Source organism: Bombina bombina, chromosome 6 (genome assembly GCF_027579735.1).
Source record: "Bombina bombina isolate aBomBom1 chromosome 6, aBomBom1.pri, whole genome shotgun sequence".
In the NCBI taxonomy this organism is placed as follows: Eukaryota; Metazoa; Chordata; class Amphibia; order Anura; family Bombinatoridae; genus Bombina; species Bombina bombina.
The window spans coordinates 1,116,513,977-1,116,530,818 of record NC_069504.1 but is presented as its reverse complement, the minus strand read 5'-3'; positions in this window follow the sequence as shown (position 1 = coordinate 1,116,530,818).

The following is a 16,842-nucleotide window of genomic DNA, read 5'->3' as shown; positions in this document are numbered from 1 at the left end:
TAAGAACTATTTAATAGTTACCTAGTTAAAATAATAACAAATTTACCTGTAAAATAAATCCTAACCTAAGATATAATTAAACCTAACACTACCCTATCAATAAATTAATTAAATAAACTACCTACAATTACCTACAATTAACCTAACACTACACTATCAATAAATTAATTAAACACAATTCCTACAAATAAATACAATTAAATAAACTAGCTAAAGTACAAAAAATAAAAAAGAACTAAGTTACAAAAGATAAAAAAATATTTACAAACATAAGAAAAATATTACAACAATTTTAAACTAATTACACCTACTCTAAGCCCCCTAATAAAATAACAAAGCCCCCCAAAATAAAAAATTCCCTACCCTATTCTAAATTAAAAAAGTTACAAGCTCTTTTACCTTACCAGCCCTGAACAGGGCCCTTTGCGGGGCATGCCCCAAGAATTTCAGCTCTTTTGCCTGTAAAAAAAAACATACAATACCCACCCCCAACATTACAACCCACCACCCACATACCCCTAATATAACCCAAACCCCCCTTAAATAAACCTAACACTAATCCCCTGAAGATCTTCCTACCTTGTCTTCACCATCCAGGTATCACCGATCCTTCCTGGCTCCAACATCTTCATCCAACCCAAGCGGGGGTTGGCGATCCATCATCCGGTGGCTGAAGAGGTCCAGAAGAGGCTCCAAAGTCTTCCTCCTATCCGGCAAGAAGAGGACATCCGGACCGGCAAACATCTTCTCCAAGCGGCATCTTCGATCTTCTTCCATCCGGTGCGGAGCGGGTCCATCTTGAAGCAGGCGACGCGGATCCATCCTCTTCTTCCGTTGTCTCCCGACTAATGACGGTTCCTTTAAGGGACGTCATCCAAGATGGCGTCCCTCGAATTCCGATTGGCTGATAGGATTCTATCAACCAATCGGAATTAAGGTAGGAATTTTCTGATTGGCTGATGGAATCAGCCAATCAGAATCAAGTTCAATCCGATTGGCTGATCCAATCAGCCAATCAGATTGAGCTCGCATTCTATTGGCTGATCGGAACAGCCAATAGAATCAGATTGAGCTCGCATTCTATTGGCTGATCGGAACAGCCAATAGAATGCGAGCTCAATCTGATTGGCTGATTGGATCAGCCAATCGGATTGAACTTGATTCTGATTGGCTGATTCCATCAGCCAATCAGAAAATTCCTACCTTAATTCCGATTGGCTGATAGAATCCTATCAGCCAATCGGAATTCGAGGGACGCCATCTTGGATGACGTCCCTTAAAGGAACCGTCATTAGTCGGGAGACAACGGAAGAAGAGGATGGATCCGCGTCGCCTGCTTCAAGATGGACCCGCTCCGCACCGGATGGAAGAAGATCGAAGATGCCGCTTGGAGAAGATGTTTGCCGGTCCGGATGTCCTCTTCTTGCCGGATAGGAGGAAGACTTTGGAGCCTCTTCTGGACCTCTTCAGCCACCGGATGATGAATCGCCAACCCCCGCTTGGGTTGGATGAAGATGTTGGAGCCAGGACGGATCGGTGATACCTGGATGGTGAAGACAAGGTAGGAAGATCTTCAGGGGCTTAGTGTTAGGTTTCTTTAAGGGGGGTTTGGGTTAGATTAGGGGTATGTGGGTAGTGGGTTGTAATGTTGGGGGGGGGGTATTGTATGTTTTTTTTACAGGCAAAAGAGCTGAAATTCTTGGGGCATGCCCCGCAAAGGGCCCTGTTCAGGGCTGGTAAGGTAAAAGAGCTTGTAACTTTTTTAATTTAGAATAGGGTAGGGAATTTTTTATTTTGGGGGGCTTTGTTATTTTATTAGGGGGCTTAGAGTAGGTGTAATTAGTTTAAAATTGTTGTAATATTTTTCTTATGTTTGTAAATATTTTTTTATTTTTTGTAACTTAGTTCTTTTTTATTTTTTGTACTTTAGCTAGTTTATTTAATTGTATTTATTTGTAGGAATTGTGTTTAATTAATTTATTGATAGTGTAGTGTTAGGTTAATTGTAGGTAATTGTAGGTAGTTTATTTAATTAATTTATTGATAGGGTAGTGTTAGGTTTAATTATATCTTAGGTTAGGATTTATTTTACAGGTAAATTTGTTATTATTTTAACTAGGTAACTATTAAATAGTTCTTAACTATTTAATAGCTATTGTACCTGGTTAAAATAATTACAAAGTTGCCTGTAAAATAAATATTAATCCTAAAATAGCTATAATATAATTATAATTTATATTGTAGCTATATTAGGATTTATTTTACAGGTAAGTATTTAGCTTTAAATAGGAATCATTTATTTAATAAGAGTTAATTTATTTCGTTACATGTAAATTATATTTAAGTTAGGGGGGTGTTAGTGTTAGGGTTAGACTTAGCTTTAGGGGTTAATCCATTTATTATAGTAGCGATGAGCTCCGGTCGTCAGATTAGGGGTTAATAATTGAAGGTAGGTGTCGGCGATGTTAGGGAGGGCAGATTAGGGGTTAATACTATTTATGATAGGGTTAGTGAGGCGGGTTAGGGGTTAATAACTTTATTATAGTAGCGGTGCGGTCCGCTCGGCAGATTAGGGGTTAATAAGTGTAGGCAGGTGTCGGCGACGTTGAGGGGGGCAGATTAGGGGTTAATAAATATAATATAGGGGTCGGCGATGTTAGGGCAGCAGATTAGGGGTACATAGGGATAACGTAGGTTACGGCGGTTTACGGAGCGGCAGATTAGGGGTTAAAAAAAATATGCAGGGGTCAGCGATAGCGGGGGTGGCAGATTAGGGGTTAATAAGTGTAAGGTTAAGGGTGTTTAGACTCGGGGTACATGTTAGAGTGTTAGGTGCAGACGTAGGAAGTGTTTCCCCATAGGAAACAATGGGGCTGCGTTAGGAGCTGAACGCTGCTTTTTTGCAGGTGTTAGGTTTTTTTTCAGCTCAAACAGCCCCATTGTTTCCTATGGGGGAATCGTGCACGAGCACGTTTTTGAGGCTGGCCGCGTCCGTAAGCAACTCTGGTATCGAGAGTTGCATTTGCGGTAAAAATGCTCTACGCTCCTTTTTTGGAGCCTAACGCAGCATTTGTTTGAACTCTCGATACCAGAGTTAAATTTATGGTGCGGCCAGAAAAAAACCCGCGGAGCGTTAACAGCCCTTCTACCACCAAACTCCAAATCTAGGCCTAAATTTGCACTTGTTGGGTTAGCATGACTGAAGACCTTGCGTAAAGGCTAAGGGGTAGATTTAACAATAGTCAGGCAGACATGATTTGCTGTAGTGAATCATGTCTGCTTGACCTCGCTATCTGGTGAAATGCTTGTGCAATGCCGCCCCTGCTCACTGGCAGGAAATAGGCCGCTAGCAGGGGCCGTCAATCATCCTGATCTTCGTAACTTCTTTTTCAGGCGGACCTGAAACGATGGGGCTCTGAAGCAGCATCCGCTGCTTTAATAAATGGAGCCCTAAGGGTTAAAAAAAAAAAGTGCACCAAACACAACATAAATACATTAAAATAAATGGGTGCACCCCACTTGTAATCTTGCCCTTAATCTTTTAAAAACATAATTTTTTAGATTTAAATAACAGGAAAGTGTTTAAAATAAATAATAGCGTGCATTGCAATGTATTTTCCTTATATATAATTAAACCTTTTTTGGAGAATTGTTTTTTGAGTTTAATGTCCATTTAAATTTGTTAAAGCCTTTTAACGCCTATTTGTTAATAGAGACTTTTTTGTCCTATGACTTGTGCAGCAATATTATATTTGTATTTCTAAACTATGACTTGTGCAGCAATATTATATTTGTATTTCTAAACTATGACTTGTGCAGCAATATTATATTTGTATTTCTAAACTACTTGCGTGCACGCTTGGAACCTTTACCATCTAAGTAGCAGAATTGAAAATCTATTTTAAGTACATATCCCTATGGTCTAGTTCTGTTCAGTCAATCGGCCCAGCTAGCATGGTATAATTACCGCTGACTAACGCCAGTTTGTTTAAACAACCTGGACATTTCTCTATTCAGATTCTCTCAGCTCACAAATCAATCTTTTCCGAGCAAATATACAGCATTGATTTTTGTTGGAATAAATTCTCTCTTCATGGTGATTTCTCAGAAAAAAGGGCATCTACTTTTAATGTCAAAGTGTGCCAATGTAGTTTCTACTATATGCTAAAATTCTAGTTATTTAACCTTACTATAGTAAATTCTAATAGTCCACAAACAGTCTTTAAAGGAGCACTACATAAATGTGTGGGTAGCTAAACACTGATGTAGAATTAAAAACCACAACGCCTGTTTCATCTCTCTATAACTTTAAGATAAATGACGTTTATAGTACGCTTATATCCAGGTATTCTTTATTTTTTTCCTTTATTTAAAGCTGCCATTTTCTCAGAAAGATTATTTCCAAACCTGAACTTATACACCCAAATACTTGTAGGCAGGATCATAAGATAAAGGACTAGATTACAAGTGGTGCGCTAACATTTGCGCGAGAGTGATATAAGAATATCATCGGCATGTTAATTTGTGTATGTATTGCAGACTGAAAAAAATGTCTTAATTCAAGCACAATCAAATTTCATGCCTGACGGATAAGAGCAACTGAAGACCTCGAATAAAGGGTTGGGGATAAAATAAAAGCGGCACCAAACATAACATAAATACATTAAACTGTTACACTAATATAAACACTATCTGAAAAAAATTGTCATATAAATATATATATTTTTTATAAGCGTTCAAAGGTATATGGCATAGGATCAGGTATTTGGCGACAAGTCAAAAGGTATATGGCATAGGATCAGGTATTTGGCGACAAGTCAAAGGTATATGGCATAGGACCAGGTATTTGGCGACAAGTCAAAGGTATATGGCATAGGATCAGGTATTTGGCGACAAAGGGCTATATATATATATATATATATATTCCTATATATCTATTCCTATAAATATATAAGTATACATATATGTTACATTAACATTATCATATCTATACTATAAATGTGTTTGTAACATGTTCGTCGCCATCGTCAGTTGCGCGGGCAGCCAAAAGAATGTCTTCGGAGCGTACAGCCAAACAAATCCACCTGGGACGAGATTACATAAGCGGCGTCACCAGCAAAAGCCGGAACACCTAACGCATATGCAATATATACCTCTCAACCGCCATTCCCCCACCGCAATAACTAAATAAAATGTATTAACCTCTAATCCGCCAACACCCACATTGCAAAGTACATAATAAACCTATTAACCCTGAAACCGCAAACCCTCCACATTGCAACTACTAAAATAAACCTATTAACCCCTAAACTGCTGACCCCCCCACATCGCAACTACTAAAACAAACCTATTAACCCCTAAACCACCGACCCCCTACATTGCAACTACTAAAATAAACCTATTAACCCATAAACCGCCAACCCGCCACATCGCAACTACTAAAATAAACCTATTAATCCCTAAACCTCCGACCCCCCACATCGGAACTACTAAAATAAACCTAATAACCCCTAAACAGCTGACCCCCCACATCACAACTACTAAAATAAACCTATTAACCCCTAAACCGCTGACCCCCCCCATCAAAACTGCTAAAATAAACCTATTAACCTCTAAACCACCAGCTCCCCACATCCCAACACACTAAATTAAACTATTAACCCCTAAACCTAACACCCGCTGACTTTAAATTAAAGTTACAATATAACTACCTTAAAATAAATAAAAACTTACCGTTGAAATAAAAAAAAAACTAAGATTATATAAATAAACCTAACATTACTATTTTAAAAAAACTAAAATAAACTAAAAATAAAAAAAAACTAAATTACAAAATTAAAAAAAGCCTAACACTAATAAAAAATAAAATAAAATAACATTACAAAAAAAACCTCTAAAATTACGAAAACTAAAAAAAAATCTAAGATTACAAAATACAATAAATTATCCAAAATAACAAAAATTAAACCTAATCGAAAACCCCTATAAAAACAAAAAAGCCCCCATAAAATAAAAACACCCCCTAATCTAAATATAAACTACCAATTGCCCTTAAAAGGGTGTTTTGTAGGGCATTGCCCTAAGTTAAACTGCTCTTTTGCAAAGTACCCACCAACAGTAAAACCCCCACCCAACCAACCCCCCAAAATAAAAAACTAAGCTACCCATTGCCCCATAAAGGGGCATTTGTATGGGCATTGCCCTTAAAAAAGGCAATCAACTCTTTAGTGCCCATTAAAAAAAAAAAAAAATCCCTAATCTAAATAAAAAACCCTAACCCCGGAATAGGTACTCACCATTTCTGAAGTCCGGTGGTGAAGGTCTTATTCTTTCTTCATCCAGAGTGAAGACGGTCACGGAGGAGGAACAGCAGCTGCGGAGCCATCCAGTGTTGAGGATCCTCTACATGCAATTGTCGCCGCACACTGAAGATTGAATGCAAGGTACCCATTTTATATTGGGGTACCTTGCATTCCTATTGGCTGAAATTTTCAAATCAGCCAATAGGATGAGAGCTACTTAAATCCTATTGGCTGATTTGAACTGCCAATAGGATTTCAATAGCTCTTATCCTATTGGCTGATTTGAATATTTCTGCCAATAGGAATGCAATGTGCCCCAATATAAAATGGGTACCTTGCTTTCAATCTTTCGTGTGCAGCGATGATCACATGAAGAGGATCCTCCATGCTGGATGTCTCCGCGGCTGCGGGTCCTGCTCCACGCCGCCTTCTCTCCAGATGAAGAAAAAAGATGTCCCCGCGCTGGATGAAGATGGAGCCGCCTGGAAAAAGACCTTCACCGATGGACTTTAGGAATGGTGAGTACCTATTTCGGGTTTGTTTCTTTTTGAGTGTTTTTTTTTTTAGTTTAGGGCCTTTTTTATTTTAATGGGTAGCAAAAGAGCTGATTGCTCTTTAAGGGCAATGCCCATACAAATGGCAATGGGTAGCTTAGGTTTTTTTACAGTTAGTTATTTTGGGGGGGTTGGGTGTGTGTGGGGTTTTACTTTTAGGGGGTAATTCGTAATTTTTTTAATGAAAGGCCCTTGTAAGGGCTATTGGTAGTTTAGTGTTAGATTAGGGGTGTTTCTATTTTGGGGTGGCTTTTTTATTTTTATAGGGGTATTAGATTAGGGTTAAAAATAAATTTTGGGGTAATTTTGTTTAATTTTTCTGTAATTTTATATTTTTGTTTATTTTTTGTAATATTAGATTTTATTATTTTAATTTAAACTTAGTTTTTTTATATGTAATGTTAGGTTTTTTTTATTTTAATGTTAAGTTAGGATTTTTTTATTTTGGTACTTTTTAGTTAATTTATTATTTTATGTAATTGGGGTTAATTTAGGGGGTGTTAGGTTAGGAGGCTTAGTGAGTAGATTAATATTTTGCATTGTGGGGGGATGTCGGTTTAGAGGTTAATTAGGGAGATTGCGTTGTGGGGTTGGCGGTTTAGGGGTTTATACTTTAATTAGGTTATTTGCGTTGTGGGTGAATGGCAGATTAGGGGTTAATCGCTTTATTAGGTAGATTGCGTTGTGGGGGTTGGTGGTTTAGGGGTTAATACTTTAATTAGGTTATTTGCATTGTGGGTGAATGGTGGATTAGGGGATAATCACTTTATTAGTTAGATTGTGATGTGGTGGGTTGGCAGTTTAGTGATTAATAACTGTATTCGGTAGATTGAGATGTGGCGGGTTGGAGGATTAGGGGCTAATACTTTTGTTAATTGTTAGTAGTTGCAATGTGGGGGATGGAGGTTTAGAGGTTAATACATTTTATTATTAGTTGCGATGTGGGGAGTGACGGATATAGGGGTTTTGACGTGTTAGGGATTTCTTGGGAGGCGGGTTAGACTGTTACATGCGAAACAACATTTTTATGTTTTTTTCTTACACTCCGCCAGTTCATAAATTGCCGTAAGACACTGGCAACTACAGAAATGTGTATTTCCGCACATTTCTGAACATCGCTAGTTTATCCGACTTACGGCAGTATATGATCTGCCAGCGCCGTATATGTGATTCACCCGATGTGCGAGGTGAACTTACAGGCTGCGCGGGTTTCAACAGGTAATCTCGCCCCTGAGATGCATCTAGGTGCAATTTGAAAATGGCAGGATGGTGAGATCCCTCGCCCCACCAAGAGGAACCTCGCTCTACAACAATAGACTGCCCTCCGAGCAGGCTTAATGCCTAGTGTGTATATATATATATATATATATATATATATATATATATATATATATATATACACAGTATATTAATAAATTAAACAAATTATATGAAGAACATAGGAATGTAAAATATGTATAATATGCTTTGGGTTTTGCACTTTAGGTTTAACACTGTGTCGGGTTAGGACACATGAAGAATGTTATCTTAAGGCATGGTATGTAAATATTAAATATTACAATTTTTAATAATAATTATTATAGATACTGTAATATATATATATATATATATATATATATATATATATATATATATATATATATATTCTATGGATTATTTCAATTTTTTAGTACATCTATAATAATTATTTACATTAATTATTAATAATTTTCAATATTTTATATCTAATAAATACATAGCGCACCTTCATATAACTCATGTCAGGTTAGTGTACATGAAGAATTATTGTACTCCTGCCGGGTTTATGTGAAATATTAATATCTCCTGTCAGGTTAGCATGCGAGTGATAAGTATTAGTTTTTTTTCTGAATGTTTGGTAGGTTTAGACTGTCTAGCTGGTGGGGAATCTAGCACACCTGAAGTAAACTTTATCCCAAAGTTTAAAGAGTTATAGTTAGTTGTAGTAGGTGGCGCAAAACAAGTTGCTATTCCCAATGTGTCTTACTGTAAATATGTGTGATAATATGTGGGCTCAATATATGTTAATGTTTTGATGAGTCCTAATTTTATATTCTCTTTTGGAAAAAAATGGATGTCGAAACTATTTAAGAAATAAATATGATCCTTTATTTGATTATGGTAAATTTACCCAATAGTAGTGATGCTAAAAGTACAGTTAAACAAAAATTACTACAATTCCTTCAAAGTTTAAAAAATGACACCGGTGTCTCTATGTATAAAAATGTACATAATATATAAAAAATAAATTAAATTAAAATAATAACGTTGAAATATTATAATTTATACAGTTTTGGGTTTATCACAAGTTGTAATTTCTAACAGAATGTTTGTAGATACAATTTTATAGTGGATAAAACAATAGTTGCTGTATAGTTCATATAGGATACTTTGTTTCAAGTTCAGCTATGCAATTGAGATCTTATCTTAGGCAACTATATATCAAATGTAGAGGTATGTTGGTGCGATTTTTATCACACTATAATATAAGTATACAAATTAGTACCTTGAAGTGTATCTGTTTGATATCACTTTTGTGAGATAATTGCGGTTAAATAAACGCCGCTATGCCAGTGTTTTGATTAAGTTTCAAGATCAAGCTGGTGGCAGTTCTATATGAGCTGCTGGCGGTTAAATAAATGCCGCTTTGGTTTCCTCTTATTAGGTGGGCTTATCTGTTTGCTGCGAGAAAATTCACTTTTATATAAGTGTTTGGGTAGTTGTCGTGGCTGCTCAGTTACCTTATCCTTTGTCAGTCAGTGACCGATCGCGCTCTTAAGGGTTTCTTGGTGGGATCTTCGTTGCGGTTAAGTGCTAACCGTTTGCTGATGTTTTTTAAGTATCTCCGGTTTTTCTATTCTGTGGCTTGTCTGTCGGTTAGTGACCGATCACGATGGTATGGTTGTTGGATAACCTCCTGATGTGGAATTTTTGCGTGCCTTTCCGGTCTGTTGTTCCCAGGTTTCTTAGATGTCGGTCAGTGACCGATCTGGGTGCTGAAATGTGGTTGTTGAGATAAGTAGAAAGTTTGTAGGATAAGTAGAAAAAGGATTTCTAGTTATCAATGTGATCTTTGCGGTTAAATATATGCCGCTCAGTGGGAACTTGAATATTTCAACTGGGTATAGCTGGTATTCACTTTGTCTTCTCAAATCCTGTGTGCTCTGGTATCAACATGTTTCGGCTGGACAGCCTTTTTCAAGATACCAGATGTGGGGATTCAACGGCTATTTAAAGCCTCTCTAATTTAGCAATAAATCACTAATTGATGATATACATAAAATCAAAAAAATCAGGAACAATTATAAAATGCTGTTTTATTATATAACATAGGTATCCTTGGGTCTTAATTATGATATAGTTGGGTGTTTTTATGTAGCGATAAACATTTTATATGATTACTTTTAAAATAGAGAAAGATATTATATATCTTAATGTCAATTACTTTTAGAGTGTATATTTTAGTCACTTTATGAAACCATGGATATTTTTAAAAGGTTTCTGTAATTAGAGCGTAATATTAGAGTGAAATAATTTGTCTATACTTATCGTTGTATGGATATTTTAACCATAAAATATAGTTAAAACGGGGCCAATGGTGAAATTAGAATTTAGTGAAATAAAAGTTAGATGGGCCAAAAGAGAATATAAATTTAAGTGAATCTTTTGACTCTAGTTTGAATGTTTCTATTTGTTATCTGTGGGCTACAATAACCAGATAGTGGGTATTGTAAAAATATAGTAAAGAGCTGTATGATCCAATGAGTGTGTTGTACCAATACTTTTCTAGTTTTTGTGGATATTAGTATTATCGGATGAGAGATTAGCCTTCTTGTATGAATTTTTATAATTATTGTAGGAATTTTAAAATTTCAAGTTGTTTGTCCTTAGACTGTAAAACTAAGTGGTAATTTTGTCAAATATATATATATATATATATATATATATATATATATTTTATTTTAGAATTCTATTGTATTTAATCAACTTGGTTTGTTAGTGTGATGGCTTGGTTTTTATGATCTTAATCTTTATAAAAATGGCCTATGTGTTAGTTTAAATTTCAAGTGGTGTGTCCTTAGACTGTAAAACTATATATATATTTTTTTAATTTTTTTTATGATATATATATATATATATATATATATATATATATTTTCTTGAGTAGTTTTATTATGTTTAGTAAATATGTTTTAATGGTGTGTTTGCGTGTTTTCGTGATATTTATCTTATAGAATTGCATTGAGGTCTAGTTCGCTATTGAGGTATTGAGGCCTTTTGGGTGTAGAGTTTTCATTTTGAAAATCAATTCTGCTTCATGGTATAGTAGCTTTTTTTCCATATTTCCGCCTCTACCATCTGTCATTATTTTATTAATGCCCCAAAATTTCATGTCATTTGGGTTATCTTTGTGGAATTCTTTAAAGTGGGCATAAAGTCTGGTATTATCTTTTTCTTTTTCTATGCATCTGATGTGTTCTCTTATTCTTTCTTTCAGTTTCCTCCCCGTTTGACCTAGGTACTGTAGTTTACATGAGCACTGAATTAAATAGATTATGTTGGTGTCAGTGCATCTTATGGTGTCATTAATCTTCAGTTCTTTCTGGGTTACATTAGATTTTACCTTTTTGGTTTTGGTGCTAAATTTGCATGATTTGCATACATGACATGGAAAAATTCCTAATAGTTTTTCATTGTTTAAGTTGTATTGCTGGGGACCTGTTTTTGATTTAAATTCGCTTGGCGTTAAGATATTCTTTAAATTAGTGGCCTTTCTGAATATAACATCAGGGCGATATTTTAGTCTTTTGCCCTATTATGGGGTCACTTCTGGCTATGTGCCAGTGTTTCTTTACAATGTTCTCAATTAGTTTATGTTGACTAGAAAATGATGTAATAAATGGAATGTCATATGGATCTTTTCCTGCCTTGTTAGTCATATTGCTGTCTTCTAGTGGTGACCTCCTGTCTATTTGTCTAACCAGTTTGTTGGTTTCTAGTAGTTGTTTGGGGTGGTATCCTTTCTCTAAAAATCTGTTGTGCAAGATCTCTGCTTGTGAGTCATAATCTGCAATGTGTGTGCAGTTTCTTCTGATTCTTGAGAATTGCCCTTTTGGTATGTTTCTTTTCCATTTATTATGATGGCAGCTTTTAAAATCAATATAGCTGTTGGCATCAACTTTTTTAAAAAAGGTGGTTGTGGTTATTTCATTATTTATTATAGATATTTCTATATCCAGAAAATTAATTTTTACTTTGTTATATTCATATGTGAATATTAATCCGAAATCATTGGTGTTAAAATCTGAAATGAATTGTTGTAGTAGTTCCTCATCACCTTTCCAGATAATGAATATATCATCAATAAACCTTTTGTAGAGCACGAGATTCGCACCCCACTGAGTTCCGGACAAAAAAAGTTCTTCAAAATGCCCTACGAACAAATTGGCGTAACTGGGTGCGAATCTCGTGCCCATGGCTGTGCCCTTTTTTTGCAAATAGTAATGCCCATTAAATGAAAAATAGTTATTCTTAAGAATAAACTCCATACAGTCTAATATGAATTCTTGCTGTACTTTTGACATTTCTGTATCTCTTAGTAGATAGGAATGAGTAGCCTCTAGACCTTTCTGATGTTCTATGCAAGTGTATAAAGAACTCACGTCACACGTGACTAAGATGTAGTTATCTTCCCATTTTAAATTTTCTATTAGATTTAAAAAATATTTGGTGTCTGTGAGATGTGATGGTATAGATTTCACATATTTCTGTAGGTAATAATCTGTGTATTGCGGTAGGTTAGATGTTAGGGAATCAATTCCTGAGATGATTGGTCTGCCTGGGGGGTTGGTGATGCTTTTATGGATTTTGGGCAGGAAATAAAAGACTGGTGTCCTTGGGTGATCAATTTCTAGAAATCTACTTTCTTGGTTACGCAAAGGCACGCAAAAATTCCACATCAGGAGGTTATCCAACAACCATACCATCGTGATCGGTCACTGACCGACAGACAAGCCACAGAATAGAAAAACCGGAGATACTTAAAAAACATCAGCAAACGGTTAGCACTTAACCGCAACGAAGATCCCACCAAGAAACCCTTAAGAGCGCGATCGGTCACTAACTGACAAAGGATAAGGTAACTGAGCGGCCACAACAACTACCCAAACACTTATATAAAAGTGAATTTTCTCGCAGCAAACAGATAAGCCCACCTAATAAGAGGAAACCAAAGCGGCATTTATTTAACCGCCAGCAGCTCATATAGAACTGCCACCAGCTTGATCTTGAAACTTAATCAAAACACTGGCATAGCGGCGTTTATTTAACCGCAATTATCTCACAAAAGTGATATCAAATAGATACACTTCAAGGTACTAATTTGTATACTTATATTATAGTGTGATAAAAATCGCACCAACATACCTCTACATTTGATATATAGTTGCCTAAGATAAGATCTCAATTGCATAGCTGAACTTGAAACAAAGTATCCTATATGAACTATACAGCAACTATTGTTTTATCCACTATAAAATTGTATCTACAAATATTCTGTTAGAAATTACAACTTGTGATAAACCCAAAACTGTATAAATTATAAGATTTCAACGTTATTATTTTAATTTAATTTATTTTTTATATATTATGTACATTTTTATACATAGAGACACCGGTGTCATTTTTTAAACTTTGAAGGAATTGTAATAATTTTTGTTTAACTGTACTTTTAGCATCACTACTATTGGGTAAATTTACCATAATCAAATAAAGGATCATATTTATTTCTTAAATAGTTTCGACATCCATTTTTTCCAAAAGAGAATATAAAATTAGGACTCATCAAAACATTAACATATATTGAGCTCACATATTATCACACATATTTACAGTAAGGCACATTGCGAATAGCAACTTGTTTTGCGCCACCTACTACAACTAATTAGTTTTTTTTCTGCATTCTCTATTAAAGTCTATGGGAAGAATAAGTTAGCACTGTCACGATATCCGAAGAGAAGTTAACGCGTGTCCGGTTTTGCTGCAAATCATTTACTTTAAACTTATAGTATGTGCACTAACTTACGCATGAAAAAAAGATATGTCTGACAGTATTAACGTTCAAGCAAAAGCGCTAAATAGCCGGCAACTTGTAATGTAGCCGATAGTTAGACTGTACACCAAATGACACTGACTACAAAAATATTAACACGTGTTTGTTTATTCTCAGCTGAGTAAGTCTCTCTATGTTCTGTCTGCATATGCAAATTGCTCTGGGAATTGTCACCTTAAGAGTAATAAGGAGAAACCAGAAACGGACTGCTTGCTCTCAGCCTTGTCTGAGCATGTACATGACATTATGGTCCTTACACATATATACAATATATTTATCTTCATATATCTATATCTGTTATATTCAAGTATAGATTTACACTATTTAAAATATATATATAATTATCTATTTAAAAATAAAATACAATTTTCTTCTATGTGAAGAACATAGGAATGTGAAGTATTCCTAATGCACCTTCAGGTTTAGTGCAGTTGATCTAGCGCAGTGTCTGGTTAGCGCTCAATGGATAACTAATAGCCATTTTTTAAGCGTGCCTCATATGAGGAGAAGATGTTAGCATGGTTGCGATGTTCGTAGTCCTGCAGTTTGCATGACTGAGTCTTTTGCTTGCATGCTACCTTTTAACTTTCAACTTGTAATACGTGCGCTAATGCTGCGGCACTCATTTTTTTATTTAAGCCCAATTAGCACTTGAGCGAAAAACAAAACTGTCATTTATTAGAATTTTAATAAAAATATCCAATTAAACATCATTTAAATTATTCTTAATTGTCATGATATACCGTATAATAATAATATATGTTGAATCTGCTGATTTTACGGAATACCCCCCCAATATATAGCTTGTGTGGGTTTCTCAATAAAAAATTACTTACAGCTGTACTAAAATGAGAGCAGCATCTCTAAAAGCACACAGGAGTGGGAAATGGTTCAGCAGCAAAGGGGTTATAACACATTTTTCTTGTTAATCCATGCTATATATTGTGCAAAATATATATATATTATACATTTAAAGGTAGAATTAACTTTAAAGTTTCTTTAATGATTGTTTAGTTTTTTTAAAAGCTAACAGGAAAATTTAAAAGGTTTGCCAAGCCTTATATAGGGTGTTGTATACTTAGGGCTAGATTTATTAAAGCTGAGGCGTACAGGGGCGCGTATACACGCCCCTGCACGCCTCAGCTCGCCTGTGGCGGGGCAAAAATACCCGCAGGTATTTGGCATTGCACACGAGCGCAATTTTGCGCTCGCGTGCAATCCCGCCCCCTGCCCGCGCACAGCCAATCACGCACAGGCAGGAGCTGTCAATCTCCTCGGTCTGACTAGACTGAGGAGATTGAATTTCGCCAGATTAGAGGTGGCGAAGAGGCTAAGGAAGCAGCGGTCTGGTGACCGCTGCTTGATAAATGACGGCGAGCAAGTTCTTGAGAGAACTTGCTGCCGTAGGGGCTTAATAAATCTAGCCATTAATACCAGCATCATAATTACAGAAGAGTTGAGAGTTGTCATGTCATCACTAAAATTATTCCAATATCAGTTGAAATGATAAATGTATGAAAAACAAATTATAACCATAGTATTACTGTAAGAATGACTCATACAATGTATTAGTATATAGTGCAATAAAGAAAAAAATAGATAATAACTAAGCTACCAGTGTCATCAGACACTATTGACATTAAGTGGAAACATCAGTTTTTGAGTATTGTATCTACAATGCGCTACGTTTATGTTTCCAACAGGGTACTATTCATGTTTACCAAGGAAACAGCCTTTCATTACCTCTGCAGTGGTTAAAGGGACAGTATACACCAAATTTGTTCTTATTTAAAAAGATAGATAATCCCTTTATTACCCATTCCCTGTTTTTGCATAACCAACACAGTTATATTAATGCACTTTTTACCTCTGTGATTACCTTGTATCTAAGCCTCTGCAGACAGCCTCCTTATCTAAGTGCTTTTGACAGACATGCAGTGTAGTCAATCAGTGAAGACTCCTAAATAACTTCACGGGAGTGAGCACAATGTTATCTATATGACACACATGAACTAACACTGTCTAACTGTGAAAAACTTTCAAAATGCTCTGAGCTAGGAGGCGGTTTTCAACGGTTTAGAAATCAGTTTGAGCCTAGCTAGGTTTAGCTTTTCAAAAATACCACCAAGGGAACACAGCAAATTTGATGATTGCATGCTCTATCTGAATCATGAATGTTTAGTTTTGACTTTACTGTCCCTTTAAGTACACAGTACACAGTATTCAAGCAATAATAACAATGATTTAACACATAACACACCCCTTTGCAGGGATCAACATCACAGCATAAGGAAGGGGAATCCAATACTTCAGCACCAAACTGAGCAAGAGGATAATTGTGCATACATATTTATAACTGTGACTTATCATTGGATCAAATGAAAGAGTTTAATCACCCACTCCTCAAGATCACTGTTGACACCAGTATCCTAGTCATTCTGTACTTCATAAGGGTACACAAGGCAACATAGCCATAGTTCCTAACAATATTGGATTTCTTGATCCTGATGAAAGCATCAATCACTGGGATAAAATGACCCTCCCCCAGATAGGACACAGATTGGCACTACTTAAAGTCCCATTTGTACCAGAAGGGGTTCAACCCTGGCAGGTTCATGGGGGGTGGCAAATAGTCAGCCAGCAACAGGAGGAACATTATAAATTCAACACTGAAGCTTCTCACAACGGGTCAGATTCTCTAACAGTTGTTAACAACACAGTGAGCCTAGGACGGTTAGTCCTCACTCAATTCTCTATCAAACATGGCTGCATCTGAAAGTCCCTGCGAAGTCCCGTAGAAAGTAATGATACTTTTTTTTTTTTTTTTTTTAACTTTCTTTCTTTTTTTTACTCCTTT